Genomic DNA, 13,484 nt, shown 5'->3' on the forward strand with positions numbered 1-13,484 from the left:
CGTTGAATTGACGAAATGGTAATCACACCCAACGTCACAACAAACAAACCATATTACTATGAAGGAGAGATGTAGATTAATGTTAATTTGGGCAACTAGGGTTTACCAATTTTCTCAAATGTTAATTTGGGAATTAACATCAACATTAACAAACCAAACACAAATCACGGCAAACACACTCCACAAATCACTACAACATCAAAATCAAAATCCGAAACCTTTCGTATTCACCGTTACGGTTTCGATCGCTCATGGGAGACACCAGCAAAAACATTACAGCGCGTCTTTGGACATTTTGGTAAATTGAACATCAACAAAATTCCCTATTTACCCTCCCTTCTCGTCTCCCACACGCAAAAAATATGGGCTTCAAAGTCTTTCCAATACAAACGGGACCTCTCAGTCCTTAAAAAAAAACACAGGACTTACCCAAATTTGGGATTGAATGGTGCTTTATCCTATTAAAAGGTATCATATATTTCAAACAATTTAGAACAAAGTATTAGTTAATCCCAACTCACTTGTGATATACAGATCCATAGATCTACCTTTATGTTATCGTGATTCATTGGTTGTTCTTCCTAAAATTTTGTGGAAAAAATTGTCAATAAAACCCAACAGATCTGTCTTAAGTACAATCTGAATCTGTCGATCTAAGTGTTATTACCATAAATTGCAAAAAAAAAAAAATTAAGGTCGTTTGAGGTGACTTAAATAAGAGTATTTGAGATAATTTAGATAAATATATTTTTTATTTTTTTATGAAAAATGTACAGAAAAATATAAAGGTGATCCAACCCAAATAAATGTACTTATCTAAATAAGTGCATTTATATAGGTTATGTCAAACACCCTCGTTTTTTTAAATATTTGAATTTTTATTTATTTTTATTAATTCTATTAAATATAAAATTCTGATAAAGGGGTATTTGTAATTTTCAAAAAGTACATAAAACTACTTAAATAAATAAAATAAAATAAACAAAACAAAACAAAACTTAAAAAATAAAATAAAAACAACTAAACATAAAAGCACAAAGTCTAATTTACCCTATACATATAGCATACTAGCGGCCGGGTACACGGATGGGTGTGCAAATTTAAAAAATGTATGAATAGAGAATGACTATACAAATTATTTGTTCTAAACATCATAAACTCATTTAAACATATAAAAAATTATAAAAATGTGCGGCGAATAGAATAAAAAAATCAACTAATCCTACATTTTTGTTCAAGAATAAACAAAATTATTTTACAACTATTCAAGTTTCAAGCATTACAAACCCAACAAATACTTACAGTCAAAGCAATAGATGTCGATAGAGAACCACACGTAAAATTATTTATTTTAAATATCACAAAGTCGTAAAGTAACCTTCAAAAATATACATATCTATATATATATACTAAGTAAAATAATGTATGATTTAATTGAAGTATTTTGATTTTTTTGTTTAAAATTTGATTAAGCATAAAACGCAATCTCAAGAATCTTAAACACTTATCAAAACACTTACAGTTAAAGAGATTTGATATATACAAAGAAAAATAATAGTGAACTTATTTATAAAAATAAAATAATAATTAAAAAAACCCAAAAAACAAATAAAAAACTATTTTTTTTAAACAACAAATTTTAAGAACACTAATTTTTTTATTAAAAAAAAATACACATATGAAAACCCAAAACATTATATTTATTATCAATTAGCTCATTTCATTCTCTTCTTCATTATATTTATTTTTCAAACTCAAAACATCATTGCATTTAAAGATTTAGGGTTTAAGAATATTGAAATCAATTAGTTTTGAAGATTTGCACACCATGGATGACACTGAGATGGTTGGTTCCAATATAAACATTGAAAACGTTGATTTGAACATTGAAAATGTTAATTTATGACTTGGTTTTTCTACTTTTTTTTATCTTGCTCATATGTTGGGAAGATGAATTTGTTCATCGTGTTCAGATAACCAGAGTTGAATTTTTACACAATATTCGATTATTTATATTTGAACAAAACAATTTTGTTCAAATTATTAAGATTGACCAAATATTAAATGTTCATACATAAAAAAATGAACATTCGGTCAAAATAAATTAAATTTTTATTCATTATTCAGATATAATTTTTTGAACACATTAATCAGCTTTGTATTTATGAATATGACTAATTTGATGAATTTGAAACGATGTCAAGAGACAAGAGACAAGAGTTTAAAACCGACAATGAAAATCAACATTGGCAAAGATGAAGGCTGAATGAAACACTTCACTAGTGATCTGACACGACGAGACGATGAGATGAGATATGACAAGAGTTTAACACCAACTATGGAGATCAACACCCGCGAAGATGGAGGCCAAATGAAACCTCCACCAACGATAGAGATAAGGACTGATGAAGATGGTCTCTGTTCTGAATATTGTGGGGTTTTTGTTGTGTGTAGTAGTAAAGATGAAGAGGTTTTAGTGTGTGTAATGGTGTGTATTCAAATAGTTTCTGGTATATTAATATAGGGTTAGTAGTGGAAAGTTAAGGTGAGAACTAAGATATTTTAAAACTCTAAAAATTATTTTGTGTATATACTAAGTAATGGTGTGTACAGAGACTATTAGTGGTGTGTAAATAAAATCACCCTTTATATAATCACAACTTACAGGAGAAAAAACCTACACAACAATGACAGTCTCAAAAAACCTTTAAAGTTTGGATTTACTGCTTGAGTTATTTTTTCAATTATTGAACAGTAAGTTCTTCTATGTCTTGACATCATATTACAAATAATTAATCACTTCACACACTGAAATATATCTATTGTTTGGATGTTTTCATTTATTTTTTCTTTTTGGGTTTAGATGTTATGAGATTCTTTCTTGGTTAGTTGTTGTTGAATTTATTTTATATAGTTGATATTTTAATTTAATTAAGAGTGTTTATTTTAGAATCTTATAATTTAATATATATCATATAAAATTATTATATGATAATCCAATTATAACATATTTATATTTAATTTTTTCAATAAATTTTATATAGTTTATATTTCTACATATTTTTATTTTTCAAATGAATATAAAAGAAAATTAAATAGTTAGAATTACTTTTAATTTTATATTAGCAATTCTGTTTTTAATGTAACTATAATTTTTAGTATGGAAATGAGTATTTATTTTACTATCTTATAATTTAATATATATCATATAAAATTATTATATGATAATTACACTTTTATAATACGATAGAACTAAAATTATCAAAATACACAAATAATTTAACTAAAATTAATTAATATAAGTATTCAGGTAACACTTTGTAAAAAGATAGCGCCAATATTATCAAAATAAATAATTAAAATCACATTTTAGTTTTAATTTTAAATTTAAATTTAAATTATTCTTTTATAACATACACATCGTATCATCAAATTTTTTTTTTTTTTTTTTTTAAATAACAAGTGTATTGCATGGATCAACTGCTAGCACAATAAATATACCAATATATTCAGGCCAGTGCTTTTGATAATCAACATATTACTGTCACTTATTAAAAAATAATAAATAAATAAATAAATTTTACCAAAAATTATAATTGGCATTTACATTTCTCTTGAAATTTGAGTTTATAAAATTTAATTGATGAAATATGTTTTTATTTCTTTACCGTTTCTCATAAAAGCAATATATTGTATAAAACATGATCTCAATCAAATAAGAGTTAAATAAATCATCAATCGTATCCAATTTTAACAAATCCAAACTCAATTACTATTTGTGATTGCATGATTATAAAGTTGCATTTGGAATTATGAATTTAAAATGAATGGATTTAGCGTAATTTGATCTAAACTCAAATCACTAAACATTAAGGTTTTGTTTGCCAATGTGGGGTTGTAGCCAAAAAGTCACTATAAGTTGTTATATATATTTTTTTAAATTTTTTGTACTTCTTTTTGTAAAAAGTCAATTCCCAACTTTTCTCTCTATATTTTTTCTGCAAGGGCAGAGTGACACAATGGTGGTTCGTCCATCTCTCCGATCTCTCTCTTCTCCCTCTTCCCCTCCCTTTAATCTTCCTCTTAACCTTGATTTGATGTTTGTCACCAATTCACCATCACCACCTTACCTTCTCCACCCTCGAACTCAAAACTTTAAGCTCTGGTTTCAGATCTTTTCATAGTCTGAAGGCCGATATTGGATAACATGTTTGTTTTATACTAAGCGACTACCTCAACCTCAATGTCTTATCTTGACCAGCAGAGATGGGAATACACACAGATTTATTGTCTGCAAAACAAAGATAGAAAAATTGAGTAACAAAATATAAATTTATTGATTTAAAATAAGATGAGTACAATCTCAAGGATATTATTATACTACAGAATGGTCCTTTGATTCTTCTCTTCAAAAAGTTGATTTGAGGGATTAATATCTTGTTTGCAAATTGACCAGAGAAATCTCTTCCAAGTAACATGAAGAAGATGATGAATTTGTAGAACTTTGATTTGAGGGCTTGATAGCTTGTTCTCAAATCAAATTTGTAGAATCCCCTCCAATTCAATGGAAGACGACCATAAATTTGTAGAGTCTGATAACGATTTTTGATTTGATCCTCTGAGCTTTATACTTTATGGAGAATGATAGGCTTTGGTGAAAAGACCTCGGAACTTTAGAGTTTTAATCCGATGGATCTTTCTCTTGTTTGACATGGATTTTTCTCTCTACAACTTGATTTTGCGTATGTAGAACTATGTGGAGAATTGTATAAAAATTTTGGTGGAGATCACCCCTATTTATAGGAATGGATAGAGTGTTGGAAAAAATGGTTTTTTGATAACTTTAATGTGAAATTAAAGTAGGTCCCAACCATTGGTTGAGGTGGGATTAAATGGGTTTAGATTCTTTGTAACAAGATCTTTACACCACAAAAAGAATAACCAAAAACCATTAAGATTTGAATGAGAAATTGACTCATTAAGTTGGCCTCATGAAAGAGGTGTTGGAAAAGGTGGCTGTAGGATTATACACAATAAACATGTGTATAAAACTTGGTAACTCCTTTGTATTCATGATGGATTAAAGCCATCAATTTTGCAATTTACGTCTTGGGAGTTTTGCAAAATTAGAACCTGCATTTGTTGCAAGAGTCTTTTCCTCTCTCCCTCCATGTATATAAAAAAAGACCATTTCCTTCATTCTTCCACACCAGAAAGTTTTCTCTCCCTTTGTGTTCAAAGTTTTCCTCGAGAATTTTTATTCTTTCTATGTAAGAAAGTGCTGCCATTGTCAATTCGCCAAAGCTAATAGAAGGTGCTCCTGCGTTAGCTAGTCTAAGCCATCGTCTCTTGGGAGACAGAAGTTGACATACCTCCAGCACCCACGGTGAGGCGACTAATTTGTTTTAAGGACACTGATACTACAGGCTTCGGTTTGTTTTCCTTTGCTATGTTATTTTATTATGTATTGTAATTTTCAGCAAGGTTTGTTTGTTCTGAAATTTCAATTGTCAATTACGAATCTATTTGGTTTATGTTATCACACAATTTTTTACAACATGGAGAAGAGTCTTAACAGACTTGAATTTCTTTGATCATCATCTCTTATTTATTTAGAGATAAATACCAAAATATCACTTTAGTGGTGTGCCATAATTTTATTGGTTTGACCACCTCAAACAAGTGGCTTAATTTAATTTGTCAAAAACTTATTTGTTGCATCACTATGGTTTAATTTAATTAAGCAAAAGACTTTCTACATCAATTTAATACGTTGCAATATTTGATTTGACCATTATGTAATTTTGATTTGAGACCAATTAGACACATGACAAGATTTGATTTGCCCATAATTATGTCATATTTTGTAGGCCTTTGTAGTACATGACAATTTGTAATTGGCTGAAATTTTGCATGCTTACAGTGGAGTCTTCAGATTCCAAGTTGAAGTCTGCAAAGCAATGGAGTTCTAGATGAGTTTGGTAGCGGCTTGGATCTGATTTTTTTGTTTGGTTTTCTTAATTTCAGTTTTGTGATGTAATAATCCTTCATGTGTGAAGGTTTGTTTTCCTCCCTCGTAAGAGCTTTTTCTCCTCCTCTATGAAGGTTTGGATCCTTCCTTCTATGAAAGTTATTCATCTCTTTTTGAGATATTGTGATACCACTGTATTAGATTGATCCGACTTTTTATCAATTTTGCAATGAAGATTTTCTTCATGATCTAAAAAAAAAATATAGTCAATTCCAAAGCAAGCCTAAGATTTAACTATTTGATAACACTTTTATTTTCTATTTTACGTTCTTATTTTCAATAAAGCATTTCTTGAATAATTTGTTGAATTAATGAACCAAGATCATGTTGGAACAATCTTCTGTGTAAAACAAATAAGTTGAAACCAAATCAAACAAATAAAATAAATTAGTTATAGAATTTATTTACCGAACCGAATAAATATTTAAAAGATCAAGTCGAGTGTTTAACACTCTGTCCTTAAGACAGATTCACCACACTTCGTTTCTTATGGATAAATGGCGTCTATCTCCCAGGATACAATGATCTTCATAAATTGGAGTAGCACTCCAAACAATTTGTATGGCGAACCAAACTTGTGTTCTATATTCTTTGAATTTTTTTTCCCTAAAATATTATGAAGAATATATCTATGCAAGAGAGCAAAAGGAAAGCAAGAAGATGATTTTCAAAATGAGAAAGCTACTGAAAATGATCTCTATTTATAGGCAAGAAGGTGACCCTTGGACAGATCCGAACAAATGCGGTTTTGAACCGAATAGGTATGAAATTTGAATGAACAGATACAGTTCAAATTTGAACAAATCTGCAACAGTTTTCAACCAATAACTGCTGGGCAGTTTTAAAATTGTAAAAACAGTTTGAATCTTTTAGAAATTTGGACCAGAGGAGACTTGATTGGACAGAAAAAATTGAATTCAAATTTGGCACAAAATTTGAATTAATTTTCCACAAGAATTTGAAAAATTCAAATAAATTTTGTCCAAAAAATTAATGTTAGAACCGACCCGACCCATAATCCACACCCAAGCTCGGCACTGCTCGGCTTAGCCAGCCAGTTGGACGGACGGACAGACAGCTGCGGTGCGCGCGCGTGTGTGGTGGTTTGAGCCAAGGTTTAATTTGTCCATAACTACTCCCTTCAACAAACTTGGGGTGCCCTTTGGGGCTTAACACAAGTGTTCCCATCTAGAGCTTATAAACACATACAAGTTCTCTTCAAGTTTCAATGTGGGACAACCCATTTCAAGGAAATCCACATTTTACTCTTTAATTGTCTATTCCACGAATTCAAAAACGACATCAAGTTCCCACTCACTCATAAATGGTTTTGACGAACCATCTTCACCCTGTGACTTGCCATACGGTAAGGAACACATCACCTTTTTGGACCCACCTTAAAAGACGCGTGGGCCCCATCCAAATTTGGGCTTAAAGTTGGCCCAAAATAAGCCTATAAGACCATATATTCCAACAATTCCCCACATGAATGGAATTTGATGGAAAGAAAATGGAACAACATGATCTAATTACAGAGAGTACAGATATTGAAAATATTCTGCAAGGATAGGTAGCTTTTGGCTTTGAACCTTCTCTTGTGAGACACTATCGGATTTACTAGCTAACCAGTGAACATGATGTCTTGAACTATTCAGTCATTTGTGTAAACCAAGACAATAGAACTCACACAGTATATTACCAGAAACAGTTTAGTTCTCACTATTGTGATCATTTTAGCCCTGAACAACCTGGTCTTTCATGAGTGCTCTAGAGAATTGTAACCCTTACCAATCTCATAGAACCGGCCCAGTTCACACTAATATAGGTGATTCTTATAAAGAGTATCCTGCTATACTCTACTAAGCATACCTAGATATAAAAATCATTAAAAGTATTACTTAACCTAAAACGCTGCAGACATCACTATTTTATTGTAGAAATAGGTAGGCGTTTGACTCCCTAGTGATCATTCTGAGTCATACACAACTCGGTTATCCCTTGGAACCTAGATCTTGGGATCTCTAGTCAACTAGGTTGGGTTGTCGTTGTGGTAACTCTTATTTAATAGGCTTAAATCCCATTCTCCTCGATGCATTTTCAACTAACTCTCTTGCTAACCCTTTGGTTAGTGGATCCGCTATGTTGTCTTTAGACTTCACATATTCAATGGAAATAATTCCATTAGAGAGTAGTTGTCTCATGGTGTTATGTCGACGACGAATGTGTCGTGACTTACCGTTATACATATGACTTTGTACTCTACCAATTGATGATTGACTATCACAATGTATACATATAGCAAGCACCGATTTTAGCCACATTGGAATATCTTTAACGAAGTGGCACAGCCATTCTACCTCTTCCCCAGCTTTATCTAAAGCTATGAATTCAGATTCCATAGTAGACCTAGCAATGCAAGCCTGTTTGGAAGATTTCTAAGATATAGCCGCCCCACCAAGAGTAAAGATATACCCACTGGTGGATTTTGAGTCTCTAGCATCCGATATCCAGTTTGCATCATAGTATCCTTCTAGTACTGCTGGATATCTAGTATAATTAAGCCCAATGTTACAAGTAAATCTGAGGTATCTTAGAACCCTTATGATAGTTTTCCAGTGTTCTACTCATGGATTACTTGTTTATCTACTTAACTGCATAAGCTATATCTGGGCGAATGCAGTTCATCAAGTACATTAAGCTTCCAATAATTTGGGCATACTCTAATTGAGAAATACTTTCATGTACGTTCTTAAAAAGAAACAAATTAACATCCACAGGTGCTCTAGCAAAATGATCGTCATCTTTGCTAAATTTGTTAAGTATTTTCTCAATGTAATGTGATTGTGACAAAGCATAACCTTCTGATGTTTTGATAATTTTATACCAATAATTACATTAGCAATCCCCATGTCAAAATGTTTATTCAACATTTTCTTGGTAGTTTTAATCATGTCATTATTACTACCTATGATAAGCATATCATCCACATAAAGACATATAATAGCATAGCCTTTGTTTGTATTTTTAATATAAACACATTTGTCATATTCATTAATTTTGAATCCATTTGACATCATTGTTTTGTCAAATTTCTCATGCCATTGCTTTGGCGCTTGTTTTAAACCATATAATGATTTAACCAATATTCACACTTTCTTTTCTTTTTCTGGAACAGAAAATCCTTCTGGTTGTTCCATGTAAATTTCTTTATCTAACTCACTATTTAAGAAAGCGGTTTTCACATCCATTTGATGAATTTATAGATTGTACAACGATGCAATAGCAATTAGCATTCTAATGGATGTTATTTTAATAACTGGTGAGTATGTGTCAAAATAATCAAGACCTTCTTTTTGTTTAAAACCTTTGACCACAAGTCTTGCCTTGTATTTATCAATTGATCCATCCGTTTTCATTTTTCTTTTGAAAATCCACTTATATCCAAGAGATTTACACCCTGGTGGTAAATCCACCAATTCCCAAGTGTGATTTTGCAGGATGAATTTAACTTCGCTGTTTACAGCCTCTTTCTATAAAGGAGCTTCAGGACTGGACATAGCCTCTATAAAAAGTTAAAGGCTCATATTCTAACAAAAGTGTTAGAAAATTTAGACCAAAAGATTTTGAGGTTTTAGCACGTTTACTACGCCTAGGTTCTTCTTCATCAATTTGATCTATCTCTTGCTCTTGTTCTTGATCATGACTAGTAATAAGATCTTTTATTATTACTAGTCTCTTGTCTAGTCTTATTTGGAAATACATGTTCAAAGAATGATGCATTCCGAGATTCAATAATAGTATTTACATGCATTTCGGAATGTTCTGATTTATGAATCAAAAACCGATATGCACTACTATTCTTGGCATAACCAATGAAAATGCAATCAACGGTTTTAGGACCTATCTTAGTCTTTTTAGGAATAGGAATAGCCATTTTAGCCAAACACCCCAATACTTTTAAGTTTGTAGGATGGTACTCTCCCATGCCACATTTCATAAAGTGTTTGATTCACTTTCTTTTGGGGTACTTTATAAAGTATTTAATTAGCAGATAGTATTGCTTCCCCCCACAAGTTCCGAGGTAATCCAGAACTTATTAACATGGAATTCATCATTTTTTTTAAAGTCCTATTTTTTCTTTCAACAATTCCATTTTACTGAGATGAGTAAAGAGCGGTGGTTTGATGAATTATTTCGTGTTCTTTACAAAACTCACCAAAAGGTGATTCATATTCACCACTTCTATCACTTCCAAATTTTTTAATTTTCTTACCAAGTTGATTTTCAACTTCATTCTTATATTGAATGAAAATTTCCAAAGCGTCATCCGTGGTTCAAATTAAATAAACATAACTATATCTAGTATAGTCATCTATGAAAGTGATAAAATATTTTTTCCCACCTCTAATTTGAATTGATTTAAAATCACAAATATCAATATGAATTAATTCAAGTGGTTCCATACTTCTTTCAATTGAATGAAAAGGAGTTTTGGATAATTTTGCCTCAATACAAATTTCACATTTATAATTTAAATCAATGTCAAATTTAAGTAAACATTCCATATTAATTAATCTATGCAAAGATCCATAATTAACATGTCCAAGTCTACCATACCATAAATTTGAAGACTCAAGCAAGTAAGAAGAAGATGTATTTTTATTAATAAAAAAGGGTACAACGGTCATGACATTTATCTTGAAAAGTTCCCTACATACATCCCATTTTTGGTAAGTACAAATTTGTCACTTTCAAAAACTAGCCTAAACCCACTTTTACTCAACAGAGATCCGAAGACTAGATTCTTGCGAATGTCCGATACATGTAGCACATTGTTGAAAGTGAGTTCTTTTCCAGATGTTATCTTCAGAATAATCTTTCCTTGTCCTTCAACTTTAGAAGTCGAGGAGTTGCCTATGAAAAGTTATTCACCGTTGTCCACCAAAGAATAAGAAATGAACATCTTTTTGTCCGCACAGATATGACGAGTAACACCAGTGTCCACCCACCATTCTTTAGGATTTCTGACAAGATTTACCTCAAAAAAAACTGCAGAAAGATTTATGTCATCTACACCATTGGAAATTATATTCACTTCAGTCATATTGGCTTGAGCAAGCTTCTTGCTTGATCTTTTTTTGCCTTTGCGCTTGCTACAGCAATTTTTGGCCCGATGTCCCTCTTTGCCACAGATGTAACATCTGCTATTGAACTTGTACTTTTTAGTTTCCCCTTCTTTAGAGCCTTATGCGAAACTTTCTCCAGAAAACTTTCGTTTATTTGCTTTTGGAGCATGTTCCACCACATTTGCCTTAGACTCCATGGGATGCTTGCCAGCCCGCTTCTCAAAATTGCAGTTGTTCTCCTCAATCCTCAAACGCAAAATCAATTCCTCTAAAGTCATTTCTTTGCGCTTGTGTTTGAGGCAGTTCTTGAATTCCTTTCAGCCTTGTGGTAATTTTCAATTAAGGTAGCAACTTGAAAGGATTCACAGAGAGACATGCCTTCTACATGAATGTCATACAGAATGAGTCGAAGATCTTGAACTTGGCTAATCACAGTCTTTGAATCAACCATCACAAAATCCAGGAATTCACCAACCACAAATTTCTTTGAGCCAGCATCTTCTGTTTTGTACTTTTTCTCCAGAGACTCCCAAAGTTCCTTTTCCGTTTTGATAGGATTGTAGATATTATATAATGTGTTGTCAAGTCCATTCAAGATGTGGTTTTAGCAAAGGAAATCGGCATGTTTCCAAGCACCAACTGCAGCAACCACTTGCCGGTCAGTTTTATCCTCTTTCAGAGTAGGAGCATCCTCAAGGAGAAAATGTGAAAGGTTGAGAGTAGTAAGATAGAACAACATTTTCTTCTGCCATCTTTTAAAATCAGTTCTTGAGAACTTCTCTGGCTTCTCACCATGATTGACTGGCACAGTCAACACAAGAGGAAGGATTGGAGCAATTGCAGCCACCACACCAGTACTTGTTTGAGCATTAGCTTCAGTAGCCATGAATTCTAAAGTATAAAACAAAATTAGAATTAGAATTTTATACTACACAGAAAATTTAAGCCAAAACCACATAATTAAATTCTGTAAAAATAAAAGAAACAAGAATTGAACTTTTATTTCTAATTAATTTGAAAATAAAATAAAATTTTATTTAAACAAATTAATTCCACACAGAAAAATATTTCTGTAACACTTCAAAAAATAAAAAACTGAAAAAGAATTTTAATTAATGAACACAGAAATTATTTTTCAAAACCAAAATTAATTTCTGACCAACTTCACAAATAAATATTCTGAATTGTTAATGACTACCAGTATATTACTAGTTGACAAAGAATATAAACTGTATATTACTACTAGTTGTCAAGCAGTATATTACTAGTATTTGTTTTTCCAACCAGAATATTATTTTGTAAAACCACAGAAAATAATTTTTGTAAGAAGAAAAAAGAGAAAAGGAAACAAGCAAAAAATTTTGTATAAACAGAATAATTTGAATCTGTCTTAAGATTGTGGGAACAATCTTCTGTGTAAAACAAATAAGTTTAAACCAAATAAAATAAATTACTTACAGAATTTATTTACCGAACTGAATAAAAATTTAAAAAATCAAGTCGAGTGTGTGACACTCTGTCCTTAAGACAGATTCACCCTGCTTCGGTGCTTACAGATAAATGACGTATATCTCACAGGATACAATGATCTTCACAAAATGTAGTAGTACTCTAAACAATTTGTACGGCGAACCAAACCTGTGTTTTATATTGTAACGCCCTTGTAAAATAAACCCATTAAATATATATATCATCAATATGCAATGTTAAAAAGGAAACAATTCATTATAACATTCATCAGAGTCTTACTAAATAAAAGCATTACATGCAACATCACATTAAATGCCCTACAGGCTTACATCTTTCCAAGCCAACACTTGACACAAAAGTATGAGTTCTAACTCAAATACAAATAAAGCCCTAGGCTGGAGTGTTTACATGTACTAACAAATAAAAACAAATAACTGAAAATAGTCTTCAAAATCCAAATCCTTCCAAGCTAAGTCCTTGGAGGTAGTTTATCACCTGGACCTGAAAATGATGTTCCCATAAAGGGTGAGCCACAGCCCAGTAGAAAAATACTAAACCAAATATAAGCATTGAATAAAGCTATAGCATTCAATAGATGGTTAACCAAGATAATCAATTACATCTTTATACAGTTTCATGACACAAATGTCTATGACACGTTTCACTTTTCTTTATTATCAATATGGCTCAGAACCTGGCCAAACTTACAACAGTGAACTATATATGACATATTCACATTACTTCCAATATCAACAACACATATGAGACTCAGGCTCATATCAAAACACTTCATACTTCCCGTTTGATACACATTTTAGTGATGTATCAATAACATGTAAAAACACTTCAATATAATA

This window comes from Camellia sinensis, chromosome 7 (assembly GCF_055761805.1).
Source record: "Camellia sinensis isolate YWXY chromosome 7, ASM5576180v1, whole genome shotgun sequence".
Classification (NCBI taxonomy): domain Eukaryota; kingdom Viridiplantae; phylum Streptophyta; class Magnoliopsida; order Ericales; family Theaceae; genus Camellia; species Camellia sinensis.